This window comes from Bos indicus, chromosome 17 (genome assembly GCF_029378745.1).
Source record: "Bos indicus isolate NIAB-ARS_2022 breed Sahiwal x Tharparkar chromosome 17, NIAB-ARS_B.indTharparkar_mat_pri_1.0, whole genome shotgun sequence".
Lineage (NCBI taxonomy): Eukaryota > Metazoa > Chordata > Mammalia > Artiodactyla > Bovidae > Bos > Bos indicus.
The window spans coordinates 35,605,442-35,622,917 of record NC_091776.1 but is presented as its reverse complement, the minus strand read 5'-3'; positions in this window follow the sequence as shown (position 1 = coordinate 35,622,917).

Below are 17,476 nucleotides of genomic sequence, written 5' to 3'. Positions count from 1 at the left end.
GCCCACCAGGCTCCTCTGTTCATGGAATTCTCCAGGCAGGAAGACTGGAGTGGGTTGCCATTTCCTTCTCCAGGGGATCTTCCTGACCCAGAGATTGAACCCACATCTCTTATGTCTCCAGCATTGGCAGGCAGGTTCTTTACCACTAGCACCACCTGGGAAGCCCCCATTTGGGGGAGAATGGATTCATGTATATGTATGGTTGAGTCCCTTTGCTGTCTACCTGGAACTATCACAACATTGTTAATTGGCTATACTCTAATATAAAATAAAAAGTTAAAAAAATAGTAGCTGTGAGGATTGCAGTATTGGGTGGTATTGCTAACCTCCACTGATGCCCTACATAAAGTTGAGAGCCAGGTAGCAGACAATTAAAAAGAACTCTGGAAGCCAAAAGGCCTCTTTGTTTACATACAAATAAGCTCAACTCCTATAGCAGGAGAGCTGAGAAAGTTGAGGCTCAAGATCAGACATTATGGTCTAAGTGGCTGAATTTCAGAGAAATTTAATGTCCAACAATAGTAGTCTGTTGCAGTAAGGTAAGGCCTCTGATGGGGAAAACTTAGGCAACTCTTGGATGGAGGCTTCTGAGCCAATGCTTCCAAAGGGTTAGACTCCTCATACTCCCCTGAAACTTCTGAGTCTGTAGCAATGTCCCGGTCCTCCCTGTTGAAAACTAGCAATGCACCCACATTGGAAGAAGTTTTGGAGTCCTCTCTGCACCAGGAAGAAAGCACCCCTCTCACGATCTGCCCCATCTCCCCTCTGCCCTGTTGTTGTTCAGTCATTGAGTCATGTCCAACTTTTTGTAGGATGCCAGACTTGCCAGACTTCCCTGACTTTTGCCATCTCCCAGAGCTTGCTCAAACTCATGTCCATTGAGTTGGTGATGCCATTCAACCATCTTGTCCTCTGTCATCCCCTTTTCTCCTCGTCCTTCAATCTTCCCCAGCATCAGGGTCTTTGCCAATGAGTCGGCTGTTCGCATCACATGGCCAAAGTATTGGGGCTTCAGCTTCAGGATTAGTCCTTGCAATGAATATTCAGGGTTGATTTCCTTTAGGATAGACTGGATGGATTTCCTTGCAGTCCAAGGGACTCTTCCGGAGAAGGCAATGGCACCCCACTCCAGTACTCTTGCCTGGAAAATCCCATGGACGGAGAAGCCTGGTAAGCTGCAGTCCATGGGGTCGCTAAGAATCAGATGTGACTGAGCGACTTCACTTTCACTTTTCACTTTCATGCATTGGAGAAGGAAATGGCAACTCACTCCAGTGTTCTTGCCTGGAGAATCCCAGGGACGAGGGAGCCTGGTGAGCTGCCGTCTATGGGGTCACATAGAGTCGGACATAACTGAAGTGACTTAGCAGTAGCAGCAAGGGACTCTCCAGAGTCTTCTCCAGCATCACAGTTCTAAAGCATCAATTCTTTGGCATTCAGCCTTCTTCATGGTCCAACTCTCACATCCATACATGACTACTGGAAAAACCATAGCTTTGACTGTATTGACATTCGTTGGCAAAATAATGTCTTCACTTTTTAATATGCTGTCTAGGTTAGTCGTAGCTTTCCTTCCAAGGAGCAAGTGTCTTTTAATTTCATGGCTGCAGTCACCATCTGCAGTGATTTTGGAGCCCCAAAATGAAGTCTGTCACCATCCATTTGCCATGAAGGGATGGGACCAGATGCCATGATCTTAGTTTTTTGAATGTTGAGTTGTAAGCCAGTTTTTTCACTCTCTCCTTTCATTTTCATCAAGAGGCTCTTTAGTTCCTATTCACTTTCTGCCATAAGGGTGGTGTCACCTGCATATCTGAGGTTATTGATATTTCTCCCGGCAATCTTGATTCCAGCTTGTGCTTCCTCCAGCCCAGTGTTTCTCATGATGTACTCTGCATAGAAGTTAAATAAGCAGCGTGACAGTATACATCCCTGATGGACTCCTTTCCCAATTTGGAACCAGTCTGTTGCTCCATGTCTGGTTCTAAATGTTGCTCCTTGACCTGCATACAGATTTCACAGGAGGCAGGTCAGGTGGCCTGGTATTCCCATCTCTTTCAGAATTTTCCACAGTTTATGGTGATCCACACAGTCAAAGGCTTTGGCATAGTCAATAAAGCAGAAGTAGATGTTATTTCTGGAATTCTCTTGCTTTTTATATAATCCAACAGATGTTGGCAATTTGTTCTCTGGTTCCTCTGCATTTTCTAAATCCAGCTTGAACATCTAGACGTGCTTGGTTCACGTACTGTTGCAGCCTGGCTTGGTGAATTTTGAGCATTACTTTGCTAGCATGTGAAATGAGTGCAATTGTGTGGTAGTTAGGGTTAAGTCACAAAATAACTGGGACTGCTCTGGGCCTGATCATGGAGGACAAAAATTATACCTTAAAGGAGCTGCTAGACTATGGTAGCAGGTATTAGGAGCTGGGAGATTATTTTTTTAAGATCTAACATTAAAAAAAATTTTTTTGAATTTCAGAAATTTTGTTATAATTTTAAAGATAGGTATTACATTTGGGGTAAAATGTTTCCCTCTAAATTTTTTTTTATTGTAGTATAGTTCCTTTTCAATGTTGTGTTAGTTTCTACTGTACAGCAAAGTGAATCAGCTATAAATATACACATATCTCCTCTTTTTGGATTTCCTTCCCATTTAATTCACCATAGAACACTGAGTAGAGTCCCCTGTGCTATACAACAGGTTCTTATTAGTTATCTATTTTATACATAGTATCAATAGTCTATATATGTCAATCTCAGTCTCTCAGTTCATCCCATACCCTCCTTCCCCACTTGGTATCCATATATTTGTTCTCTATATATGTGTCTTTATTTCTGCTTTGTAAATGAGATTGTCTATACCAATGTTTTTCAGATGTAGAGATGTGCATGGACCTAGAGATTGTCATGCAGAGTGAAGTAAGTCAGAAATCAAACAATGAATATTATATATTAATGCATATATGTAGAATCTGATAATATGTATTGATTGGATTCTGAGGGTCCTGATCAAAGGAAATGTTTATTGACTAGGGAGCATTCTACTAAGATGAAGCATGTAATAGTCTTGCAAAGGGCCTAGGAGATGGTGTGAACTTGCTTCTGATATGCCTCCTAGAGGCATGGATAAAGCCTGTCCATATGACACCCATATCATGGCCCACACTGAACAGACTTGAAATGCCACTGTTTCCCTGGTAAACAGCAGAGGAAAGGATTTGAAAGTTTGGGGGAGTGAGCATGTGGATGGATACAGCACAATGATAAAATCTGGCAGATGATTACATTCCACAGGAAGGCCCAGGGGATGTATCATTTACTAAGGCTATGAGAATGAACTTGGCTCACTGACAGAAATGAGGATGATAGAATCCCAAAATAACAGAAGGCAGAGGGTGGCACTGAAGAGGCAGAAGCCAAAGGACAACAATTATTATAATGATGAGCAAGATCAGATTGGAAGCCAAGAGGTCTGATACAGAAAAAAGTACAGAGATTATTAATAGTATACAGCATCCCCAAGGGTAAAGTCAATGGGTATCAATCATGGAAGCTGTATCACTTATATCAGCAGAAATGAAGAACAGATAACCCACGGGTGAGAAATACGATTTCTTGCACAGTTCTTCACCTGAGTGAGGTTTCAGATGAAAAACTCATTGACTAAAAGTTAGCAGTGGGAGGGAGCCTGTAACACCATGCCAAATACATGGTGATGATTTCTTCAGTCCTTCCCTAGAGAGATTTATAGCCATTTGTATAGGTAACTATGCATCAAAGAAAAGGAAATACCCAGACATTCTAGGATTGATGGACCCAGCATCTAGGTGACATTGTAATATGGAGTGCTGAAGTATCGTCATGGTCCCCTGTTAATATGGAAAATATCAGGATCAGTTAACAGGGTTCTGGTCAAGACGAGGCTTACATTGCATTCTCTGAGTCCCATTGGTCATTTCCCCAGTCCCTGAATTGAGACTGATACACTTGGCAGTTGGCATAACCCTCACATGGCTTCTTGGTTTATGGATTGAGAGTAGAGAAGACCACTACTTCAATGGTAGGGTGAAAGACCCTACCATCCCTTGCCAAAACATTAAATACAAAACACAGTATTGCTTCCCAAAGGCAGCAGAAATTAGTGCTGCCTTTAAGACTCTAAATGATGCAGAAGTTATGGTCTCAATTCACTTAATTCACCAGTCTGGTCCCTGTCAAAACCAAATTAATGCTGGAGGATAATTATAAACTACCATAAGTTCAAACAACTGATACCCCTGGTCACAGCCACCATGCTGGATGTGGTATCTTTGCTAGAAAAAATGAATATGGCCTCATAGATATAGTATACAGCCACCAATTTAGTGAATGTTTTTTTTTCTATCCCAATCAGGAAAGAGGATCACGTGGAACTGTTCTACTCCAGATCTCTGTTAGCCCTCTTATCCTCTATCATAATATAGTCTGAATAGGTCTGGACTATCCAGACTTTCCACATAAAAGCACATTATTCCATTATATTGATGGCATTATGTTGATAAGACTACATAAACACAAGTGGTTGGTGTGCTGGAGGCCTTAGTAAGATCCATGTGTTCCAGAGTGTGGATGATAAACCATGGCGTTTCAAGGGCATACTACATCTGGAAAAATGTTTAAAGTTTCAATGGTCAAGGTTGTGTTGAGGTTATCCCCTAAAAGAGAAAAGTGAAGGTTTTGCCTTTGGGCCTCCTTCCAGAAAAAGAGGAGTATTGGTAGGTTTACGTTCTAGAAACAACACTTCTGGCCATAGAATGAGGGATGAATGGCTGCCAATTTTGAATAAAGTCCAGAGCAAGAAAGAGATCTGCAGCAGATGCAAGTTACTTTTTTTTTTTTTTTTAAATTTACTTTTAATTGGAGTATAATTGCTTTACAATGTTGTGGTAGTTTTTGCTGTATGACCACATGAATCATCTGTAAGTATATATATATATAGATCCAAGTTTCTATGCAAGCAGTTTGACCCCTGGGTCAGGTGCAGTCTAGAACCTATGAAAGTCACAAAGTTGGGTCCCTGTAGTTCCAGAGCAAGGCTACACCATCTGTAGCAGAAAATTATGTACCTGGCATGCTTCTTGGACCCTATAGAGGTGGTGTATCATGGGGAATCAAGTGACCATATCTCAGGAATTGCCTCTTATGAGAACTTACAAATTCATAAAATTGAGCAGGTTCCAGCAACAGTCTCTCATAAGATGGAAGTGGAACTTTCAGCACCATTGAGCTCAATCAGGGCCAGAGGGCACAGAGCAAGCTGCATGTGCAGGTAATCCAGATTTCTATGACACCCACCACTGTTACACCAGTGCCTGTCACTCAGAGGAAAGAGGGAAAAAAAAAATCTTATCTCAATTTATGGATGAGTCAGCTCTATGTGTGGATGCAAGCTGAGATGGAAGACAGCTGCACCATAGCTTCATTCAGAGGAGGCCTTGGCAGTGATGAGAGAAAATTATTTCAGTGGGCAGAGGCCTCAGGAGCAGTGGCTTGACCAAGACGACCAGTGACAAAGAGTTCTGGAATAGAAGCATGTGGGTGGACATTCGGAAGTGTACACTTGTGGAAGGAAGATTTTTACATTGTATCTTAACGCACATCAGAGAGCTTCCATTATGAGAGACAACCAACTAGACAAAACGATTTGGCCAGTCAATGCCTACCCATGTACTAGTGTGTTAAATACAAGTATCAGTATGATATGTTTATTTCCTACCACAGTCCATAGGGTCGCTAAGAGTCGGACACAACTGAGCGACTTCACTTTCGCTTTTCACTTTCATGCATTGGAGAAGGAAATGGCAACCCACTCCAGTGTTCTTGCCTGGAAAATCCCAGGGATGGGGGAGCCTGGTGGGCTGCCGTCTATGGGGTTGCACAGAGTTGGACACGACTGAAGTGACTTAGCAGCAGCAGCAGCAATGAGTACATCTAGTTCTCAGATCTTGGTTTTTAAAATACCAATATCCATTTAAAAGAAAGCAGGGATCCTCCAACATTTCCTCATTGGAGAAATGGTTGACTCCAAATCTGGGATGGAAAAAGTACAAGGTGAGCCTGAAACGCTTTTTCATACCATAAAAGCAGTGAAAAGCTGAAAAGGTCACAGGTGCCATCGTGAAGGAGTTCTCACTGACCAAACTTGGGACAGTTTGAACATCAAATTGAATAATGATGCTGATGAATTATAACATACTGAATAAAAAGGCAATCATAAGTCCATAGTGTTCTTTTCTAAAAATGAGAGGGAGAGGAGAGGAAAAAGAGAAAGCTTTTATATATGAAGGAATACAAGCCAAAGATGCAATGGAAATGCTAAGTAAGAAAATCGCCATTTTGCAACCACTGATTGATGTAGGTGGGAATCATTAATGGATGCTAAAACTCAGAATAAAAAGTTATTGGGGAACAGGCTATTTACACAGTTTTCAAATAGCATGCTGCAGATTACTTATTCATTATAAACAGGGGGGGGGGGGAAAGATGTAATTTTATAATAGATCTGGTGGACACCAGTGTAACCAAGTAATGAAACTGCCTTGTCAATAATGGAGTGGATATTTTTAACTTCTTGTTGTGATGAACAGAGAAAGACACAACATCATCTATGCTATGCTCTTGCCAGAGTGTTTAACCTGAATATAACTATGAGAAAAACAATCAGGTAAATCCAGATTATAAGACAGTTTACAGTAAAACAAGCTTCCTAAAATATCAATCATTAAAAGCAAAACAAAAGATAGGGGAATCTCTTCTATATGAAAGAAGATTAAATTCTTCTATATTAAAGAAATGCAGTGCATGACCTTTGATTGAATACTGGGTCAAAAATTAAAAATGAAAGATAATTAGAAGGCACATTTTGGGGACAATGGGAGAAAAGTAAGTATTGGACAGTATATTAGGTTAAAATAGTGTGTTGGTGTTAAATTTCTTAGGTATGATGATGGTATGGTAGTTATATGGCAGAATGTACTTATTCATCAGAGATATAAATACTTTGTGAAGTATTTAGGGATGAAGTGTCCTGAGAGAAAAAGAGAGTGTGGCAGAATATTAACAATGGGTAAATTAGGTTGCAAGATAAGAATCATTTTACTTTTACTATTTGTTCAACTCTTTTTATTGGTTTGGACTTTCTTCAAAATAAGCAGTGGGGGAGGGAGCAAACTCTTCAAAATATGATACATTCAAACACTTTGAAGAACTGATTTTGTGCTATTGATAAACAATAAAGCAATTTGAAAAGATAAAAGACAACGAGAACAGCATTGCCCGACGGAGACAAGGCTGAAAAACAAATGATTGAGAAGGAGGAAAAGCTTCCATCAGTCGCAGTGAACGCCGGGGAGAAAGATGGAAATTGACAGGGAGAGGCTGCATATGTAGTGCAATAGCGTTTCCTGCAGCTAGAAGGAAATTGGTGCAAGATAAAGATTTGAACAGGACTCCCCCTAAAAATTCTCTGGTGGCTCAGAGGTTGAAGCATCTGCCTGCAATGAGGGAGAGACCTGGGTTCGATCCCTGGGTCCAGAAGATCCCTGGAGCAGGAGATGGCAACCCACTCCAGTATTCTTCCCTCGAGTAGCCTATGGAGGGAGGAGCCTGGTAGGCTGCAGTCCACGGGGTCACAAAGAGTTGAACACGACTGAGCGACTTCACTTTCACTTTCTCCCCGGCAGAGGGTGAAGTTTAGGGAAAGATGATGAGGCTAATGGGGGGAAGTGGAAGGAAAAAGCAGATAGAAGAAGTGTTATGTCACCGTCGCTACCGGCATTCTCTGCTCTTCCTACAAGTTCATGAGATTGAGGGAAATGATACACAGACCCACTCAACCACCCAAAGCTTTTGTACACCCCCGAGAAAGGTGTCAGGTCTTTAGGTCACCTTGAGACGTCAGTTCTCTTGGCTTTTTCTAAATAACTCATTGTTCCAATTATATTGACACCAGAGGATCTAGGATCATGTTTTTCTTAAAGCTTCCTTTAAGAAAGGTCCTTCTTCCATGACCCCTGAAAATAAATCGAGATATAAGCAGTGCATGAATTGGATATTGGAGATAAATTATTGAAAAGCCAGCATTTTCTAGGCTGTTATAATTATGGAATTAAGTTTGGAAACATGTGGTGCTTTCTCCAGACCGGATGGAAGATATGACACATTTAACAGCTATATAACTTTCTTTCTGTTGCATAAACATTTCCTCATTATTAACATTTCATTCTCAACAAATCAAAGTGAAGTTAGCCATGTAAAACTCTGTGTTTACCTGCTCTGGGGACAGTAATGTACTCCACTATAAGACAAGTGATAAAATTCATATTTTTCTTCAATAAGAATAAGCCATAATAAGGCAGGAAAAGATTTCGTAATTAAGGTTTCCAATAGTTGTTCTCAGGATTGGAAAAAAATTTACTTTTGTATCACATTTACATGTACTAATTACTGTTTTAGCAAAATGTTTTGTTGCCATCTAGAGGATGTCTGGCTTTTAAAAAAATATAATTTGATTCCAGTCAGAAAAATACATCATCTGAGTTATTCTTTTTAAATTGATTTTTCTCACTGGAGCATAGAATAGTACTGTGGAGGTTGAAGCTCAGAAGAAGAATAGGACATCCTAGGATGTTAGGGCTACAAAGCGCCTTGGAGGTCATTCAGTGCAATCCGTATCCAGTTCATGAAACCTGCACACATTGTCCTCAATGACGTCAAGAACTGAAAGTCTATCCAACAAAGATGAGAGCAGAGCTACTTGTTTTTCAGAGATCTTGAGCAAGAAGCTTTGCAATTCTCCTTTTAAAACTATAAAACTGAGTCTGAAATAATCATCTGGGTTAATATTAACAAAAATGGCTAAGAAGCCAAATTCCTTTCTTAAAACAATTTGTTTGGTTAGTGTAATAGACTTGCTAGACTACATGAAACAGCCATGAAGTGTTTTTATTAGATGAGGTCCTATACATAAGAATGAAATATCCTTTGTCAACTTGTGCACCTGCTGTATTTATTTTCAGGTGCCTATAGGGCAGAGAGTTGGGCCAATCTTGTTCAGTCTTTCAGTAATATCCAACTCTTTGCGACCCCATGGACTGCAGCACACCAGCAGGCTAATCTTACTCCTTAGTTTTAAGCACTTTATCAATATCTACCCATATCCTCATATTCTTCTCTTCCCTTAGGCCTCCATTCTAATTAAAGACAATTACAAGGATAATGTTTGCAACTATATTTATCCTTGTAAAATACATGGTACTAGATGCAGTGCTATTTTGATAAGTATAGCATTGTACTATAAATCTCATTCTTTATATCCATTCTTCCAGCTTCAGCTCCCTACAATCACTAGTAACGCTACTATGAATATCTTCAAAAATAGCCCTTCAAGGACTTGTAGAAAGATTTTCTCTGGGATATACCAGAATAGGTCACTGGGTCACAGGATGTACACATATCTCCTTCCTTTGTCCATGATCAGATCATTTCCAGAGTGACTCACATTAGCAGTGCATGATTATTCACCATAACCTTAGTAACATGCATCTTTATCATTTAAATAACATGATAGGCTAACATAGCATATTATTAAATATTTCCATTTCTCTGGTTACTAATGAATTTGGGACTCGTCGGTATGCTTGTTGGACATTGGGTTTCCTCTTCTGTGAATGCTTATTCATGGCCTATGCCCATTTTTTCCCCCATTATATCCAAACTTGAAATTATACCTTCACTTGCTTTTTATATTCCCTTGTTTTATTTCTTTTTATCTTAATGATTGTTGGTTTTTTAAATACTGCAAATATATTTTCTTAGTCACCTGTGTACTAAAGATACCTGTGATATCTTACCCTGAACAAATATGGTTTTCTTTAATTTGGACATAGTCAGCATCATTTTTTCATCTTATTGTTTGCCTTCAGGATCTTGTTTAGGAAGCCTGTTCTCTGCTTTTTTTTTTTTGCCTCCATATTTTTTTCCATTAGCGCTGTTGTTTACCTTTAGTCTACCTTTTTATATGAATAAGGTAGGAATACATATATTTTTTATATACTGAACTAGTTATCGCAGTGCTCCTGAAAATAGGCACCTTTTCTCCACTGTTCTGGAGTAAGAATTTCAGATAACAGCTTTTACACACACACACACACACACACACACACACACACTGTTCTGTTCCACTGGCTTATTTATTTGTTCCTGTTCCAGTACCATATTGTTTTTACTAATAAAGCTTTGCTTTAGTCGATGCCTAATAAGACATGCCCCTGCTCTTTCGTTTATTAAAATTGATTTAGGTATTTGTTAGCTTCTATTCATCAATATAAAATTTAAAATGAGCTTGTTGAGTTCCTCATACTTCAGCTGCATTTACTAATTCAATTTCATTGAATTTATGTATTAAATATAATTCACACTATTCTAAATTAAAACATTATGAGCATAGCTATATTTTCACTTACTTAAATCTTTTATATCCCTTAAAATTTTGTTCATAAGTGTTTATGCATTCTTTCATTAATGCCTAGTTCTATTAATAGCTTTGTTAATGGTGTCCCATTTTCTATATTTCTAATTGGAATTGTTTAATGAAGATATAGTATTTATATACTGTAAAAAAAATAATACCACTGCTTTTGAGAGGAAACTAAATTTTGTAGTTAAGTCCGTGTTTGTAAAGTGAAGACACTTTTAAACCACTGTGTGTATATCTGTCTCTTTCCATGGTAAATTCCACACCCAGTTCTAATCTTCATTTCTACTCAGCTCAGATCCCCTAGCTTGCCTTCTCACAGCATTAAAAACATGCCCTTTAAAGAAACTAAAATGATGTGACGTATAGCCTCTATATTTATATACTTTTTAAAGTTTTACTCAGATTCTTCTCCTCTCACTCACTTTCACTTCTTAACTCAAAAGACAGGGACTTTCAAAGTGTTTTCAGACCAAAAAGCTCATAACCTGATTTTACTATCTGCCAACATTTGTATTGGCCACTAGGGAGATGATTAGTTTATGTAAACTTAGATGAATCTTGTCATAAATTGTTGGGTTTTGCAACTACCATTAATTTAAGGGAAAAGTAGCAAGGGATTGCTTAAGATAGCTGTATGAATGGGGCAATAATTCAGTTACATGTTATTGAAGTGGGAGTTTATAGAAGAGAAAATATGATTAGAGTGCAATAAAAGTGTACGTTAGAGAATTACATCTTTGATGTAGAGTAACAAGTAAACAAACTACCATATTTTCTTCTAATGAAAATGCTGACACTGATTTGTGACACTGAATAACTTAGTGTGTCCCATAAAAATTGCCACTGAGAATTATAGCTATTGCTGAAAAGCTTTAGTAATTTTAGAAAAATAATTCAATGGTAGTGTTCAGTTCAGTTCAGTTCAGTTCAGTCACTCAGTCATGTTCAACTCTGTGACCCCATGGACTGCAGCATGCCAGGCCTCCCTGTCTATCACCAACTCCTAGAGTTTACTCAAACTCATGTTCATTGAGTCAGTGATGCTATCCAACCATTTAGGCCTCTGTTGTCCCCTTCTCCTGCCTTCAATCTTTCCCAACATCAGGGTCTTTTCAAAAGAGTCAGCTCTTCGCATCACGTGGCCAAAGTATTGGAGTTTCAACTTCAACATCAGGCCTTCCAATGAATACTCAAGACTGATTTCCTTAGAATGGACTGGTTGGATCTCCTTGCAGTCCAAGGGACTCTCAAGAGTCTTTTCCAACACCACAGTTCAAAAGCATCAATTCTTCGGCACTCAGCTTTCTTTATAGTCCAACTCTCACATCCATACATGATGACTGGGAAAACCTAGCCTTGACTTGACGGACCTTTGTTGACAAAGTAATGTCTCTGCTTTTTAATATGCTGTCTAGGTTGGTCATAACTTTCCTTCCAAGGAGTAAGCATCTTTTAATTTCATGGCTGAAGTTACCACCTGCAGTGATTTTGGAGCCCCCAAAATAAAGTCTGTCACTGTTTCTACTGTTTCCCCATCTATTTGCCATGAAGTGATGGGACCAGATGCCATGATATTTGTTTTCTGAATGCTGAGCTTTAAGCCAAACTTTTTCACTCTCCTCTTTCACTTTCATCAGGAGGCACTTTACTTCTTTACTTTCTGCCATAAGGGTGGTGTCATCTGCATATCTGAGGTTATTTTCTCCCAGCAATCTTGATTCCAGCTTGTGCTTCTTCCAGCCCAGTGTTTCTCATGATGTACTCTGCATATAAGTTAAATAAGCAGGGTGACAATATACAGCCTTGATATACTCCTTTTCCTATTTGGAACCAGTCTGCTGTTCCATGTCCAGTTCGAACTGTTGCTTCCTGACCTGAATATAGGTTTCTCAAGAGGCAGGTTATTTATCTTTGCTGTTACTCAGAACTTTAATTCTACTAAGGAGAAACACTAGAAAACTTAAGTCAAATTTAGGAAATTTAGAATTTTATTTTGCATATTTATTAATTCATAAAAAATAAAATCAGCTCTATAGGTTTTCTGTCTAGATAAGCTCCCCTAAGTTCTCTGTAAAATGTCTATCTTACAAACAATTTCCACCCATAAATTGTAGTCATATTTTGCCTACCTCCTTTTGTTACTTATGAAAAAGTTCATCTTTCAGTTGCAATTGCATTTTTAGTCTATGGAACATATCTCCATTGTGAAATATTAACCTCTCTTGGCTTCTTGGCCATACTGCCTTTTGTGGTTTCCTTCCCACCTTATTGGCCACTTGGTCCCATTTTGTCTGGCTTTTCTTTTTCTATCCCGTGGTCAATGCTAGAGATTGTTACAGTTCAATCTGGAGCTAATCTTTAATCTCATGCGTTACTTCCTTCCTGGGTGTTCAATGCATTTTCTTGACTTTCGGTTCAGTTCAGTTCAGTTCAGTTGCTCAGTTGTGTCCGACTCTTTGCGACCCCATGAAATGCAGCACGCCAGGCCTCCCTGTCCATCACCAACTCCTGAAGTTCACTCAGACTCATGTCCATCGAGTCAGCGATGCCATCCAGCCATCTCATCCTCTGTCGTCCCCTTCTCCTCCTGCCCCCAATCCCTCCCAGCGTCAGAGTCTTTTCCAATGAGTCAACTCTTTGCATGAGGTGGCCAAAGTATTAGAGTTTCAGCTTTAGCATCATTCCTTCCAAAGAAATCCCAGGGCTGATCTCCTTCAGAATGGACTGGTTGGATCTCCTTGTAGTCCAAGGGACTCTCAAGAGTCTTCTCCAACACCACAGTTCAAAACCATCAATTCTTCAGCACTCAGCCTTCTTCACAGTCCAACTCTCACATCCATACATGACCACAGGAAAAACCATAGCCTTGACTAGACGAACCTTTGTTGGCAAAGTAATGTCTCTGCTTTTGAATATGCTATCTAGGTTGGTCATAACTTTCCTTCCAAGGAGTAAGCATCTTTTAATTTCATGGCTACAGTCACCATCTGCAGTGATTTTGGAGCCCAGAAAAATAAAGTCTTATACTGTTTCCACTGTTTCCCCATCTATTTCCCATGAAGTGATGGGACCGGATGCCATGATCTTCGTTTTTTGAATGTTGAGCTTTAAGCTAACTTTTTCACTCTCCACTTTCACCTTCATCAAGAGGCTTTTTAGTTCCTCTTCACTTTCTGCCATAAGGGTGGTGTCATCTGCATATCTGAGGTTATTGATATTTCTCCCGGCAATCTTGATTCCTGCCCAAATGTACATCCCTGGAGGTCACCCTAAAAATGAAAGCACATCAAATAAACTAAAAAATCATATTTTAACTTAAAGACACAAAGAAGTATGAGGGAGCTAAATTCAGAGAGGGACAAACCCTTTTGAATGAGCAGGAACCTGGGGCTGCTTCCATCCTGAGAGCTATTTGCTGGGTCTTGAGACACAGGATGGTGAAGGAGCAAGTCTGCTATAGCTAGAACTCTGCTCAGACAAGGAGAAACCAGTCAGTTTTTTAAATCTATTTTTAAACTGTTTTATTAAGATAAAATCTATACCATTTTTCCATACAAAATATATGATTCCGTGTTTTCTTTTTTTTTTCATGTAATCTTAGGGTTATGCAATCATCATCACAGTCTCATTTTAAAACACACTTGTGCCCCTCAAAAGGAACCCTATAATATCAGCAGTGAATCCCCATCCCCCCCTCCTCCAGCCTAAGCAACCATAAATCTACTTTGTATATCTATGAATTTGCCTAATCTGGATATTTCATATAAATGGAATTTTGCAATATATGGTCTTTTGTGACTGACATTTATCATAATGTTTTCAAGTTTAATCATGTTGGAGCAAGTATCAGCACCTCATTTTTTATTGCTGAATAATATTTCATTTTATTGAGGTAGCACATTTGGTTTATCCACCCGTCAGTTAATAATATTTGTGTTTCCCCTTTTGGGTTTCATAAATGATGCTGCCATGAACATCCATGTATACATTTTTATGTGAATATATGTTTTCAGTTTTAGAATCCACCTCCCAATGCAGGAGGCATAAAAGACCTGGGTTCAATTCCTGGGTTGGGAAGGTCCTCTGGAAGAGGAAATGGCATCCCACTCCAGTATTGTTACCTGGAAATCCCATGGACAGAGGAACCTGGTGGGTTATAGTCCATGGGATTACAAAGATTGTGGACATGTCATTTTGCATTCCCATCAGCAAAATATGAGGGCTCCAATTTCTCAACACATCCCATTCCACACATCTGTTGTCTTGATTATGGCCATCCTAGTTAGTGTGAAAAGGCATCTCATTGTGGTTTTGATTTGCATTTTCTTAATGAGTAATGACATTGAGCATCTTATGTGCTTATTAGCCATTTGTATATCTTTTTTGAGGAACAGATAGTCAAATAGTTTGCCCATTTAAAAACTGGGTAATTTATATATTTTTTGTTGAGTCGTAGTAGTTCTTTATGTATTTTTGATATAAATTCCTTATCAGATATGACAAAATTCTTATCCTATTCTGTGGGTTGTCTTTTCACTTATTGATAATACCATTTGTAGAACAAAAGTTTTTAATTTTGATGCACTCCAATTTATATTTTCTTTTGTTTCTTGTGCTTTTGGTATCATATCTAAGAAGCCAAGGCCTAACTCAAGGTTATGAAGATTTATCTGTGTTTTCTTCTAACATTTTATAGGTTTATATTTTATATCTATATAAATGTGCATTCTCCATTTAATTGCTTTTGCTCCTTTGTCAAAGATCAGTTGACTATATTTGTGTGGGCCTACTTTGAGGCTCTCTTTTATGTTCTATTGATCTATGTGTCTCAGTTCAGTTCAGTTTAGTCGCTCAGTCGTGTCCGACTCTTTGCAACCCCATGAATCGCAGCACGCCAGGCCTCCCTGTCCATCACCAACTCCTGGAGTTCACTCAGACTCACGTCCATCGAGTCAGCGATGCCATCCAGCCATCTCATCCTCTGTCGTCCCCTTCTCCTCTTGCCCCGAATCCCTCCCAGCATCAGAGTCTTTTCCAACGAGTCAACTCTTCACATGAGGTGGCCAAAGTACTGGCGTTTCAGCCTTAGCATCATTCCTTCCAAAGAAATCCAGGGCTGATCTCCTTCAGAATGGACTGGTTGGATCTCCTTGCAGTCCAAGGGACTCTCAAGAGTCTTCTCCAACACCAAAAGAGTTCTATGTGTCTAGTCTTTCACTAATGTCACATTGTATTGATCTAGTAACTATTGGTGTGATAAAAAGAGAGAACTCTGATTTAGGCCAAATAACAAGTGGTCCTATAGAAATTCTAAGGTTTTTACTCTTTACCACTGTACATGCATTGAACCACTGGTCCACTGACAGAGTGTTAGCATTCATGAACCAATATCAGTGAGAAGATTCTAATAGGGCCACAAAAAGTACTTACCTCACTTGTCCTACCTTTCCAAACTAACCGAGGGAAGCATGTTCATACTACTCCCTGACATGTAAAACTGCACAATGGACCATCTGAGGTTTGGCAAATGGATTTCATACATCTGCCTAGTCTCATAGACCTAAATATTTTTTAGTTGTTGTTTGTATATTTTCACACTGGGCTGGCCCTTGTAGGCAAGTCACTGCTTCTTCCACGGCTAAAATTTTGTCAGAAAAGATTATTCCTACCAGGGGAACACCTTCCTTCCAAACTTCACAGTGTTTGAGGAATCCGTTTTACTTTCTAGATACTTTTGAGAAGTCTTTGTTGTTTGGCTGGTTTTATAACACTTTCACTGTGTTTACCATACCCAATCCCAAGAGTTAGTCTAACATACAAATGGCATTATTAAGACACAATTGGCAAAATTTGTAGAGACCCTCCAAATACCCTGGCCCAAAGCACTGCTATTAGTCTTTCTACATCTCAGGTCTACCCCTTTCAGAACTCGTAAACTCTAATCCTTGGAGATAGTCCCTGGACGCCCAATGCACTTGACCTTTGCCTCTCTCATCTGCAGCTGATAAAAGGAGATGTATTTCAACATTGTAAAGGCCTAACTTCTTCTATTAAAAATAATCTTGCTCCAGTGGAGCCACCTTTTCACAGTGTGCTCTTGGAAGATGAAGACCTTAAGCATCACAACTAGAGATTTTTGTCTATTGGAAAAGATACCTCCAGAAGGATCCTTTTCTGTCTCACTAGAGAGGGCCCTATCAGGTACTGTTAACAAACCCATGTGCTGATGAGCTCAGGGAACAGACTCCTGGATTCCAATGATTCATCGAAAGAAAGCTCTAAGTCCTGACTGGACCTGCACATTATCTGGGGACTCAAAGGTCAAAATTTCCTGCAACTGAAGCAAACCACAACTGGTAAGCCAGCTTTTCTAAGATATCCGGATCAGGCCTGTCAGAAGGTTTAGAATTCACAGAAGTCTCTTTTACATCTGTGAACTTCCCTGGTGGCTCAGATGGTAAAGAATCTGCCTGTAATGCAGGAGACCCAGATTCCTGGGTCTGGAAGATCCCCTGGAGAAGGGAATGGCTACCCACTCTGGTATTCTTGCCTGGAGAATCCTATGGACAGAAGAGCCTGGTGGCTGCAATAGATGGAGTTGCAAGGAGTCAGACATGACTGAGTGACTAACACTTTTTTTTTATCTAGACTATGAACTGACTCTGGATTCTTTTCTAAATTCATAGTCTGAATTTGCAAGCTACAAGCTGTATTACTGATAAAGCATTTGGTTCCAAACAGTTTCTTTTGAGATAACAGCATTGTTTAATTACTTCATGTTTGTTCCTGCACTATGTTTTCCCAAAGAGCTTGTTTAATTCCTTCAATTTTGAGTGTGTTCTTGCTGGATGCACTATACTAAGATACAGATTTTAGGTAGGAAATGCCTGAGACATCCTCCTTCTACCCCTTCTGTTACACAAGTGTGACCACAATTAGTTTCTGAACTGTGAAATTT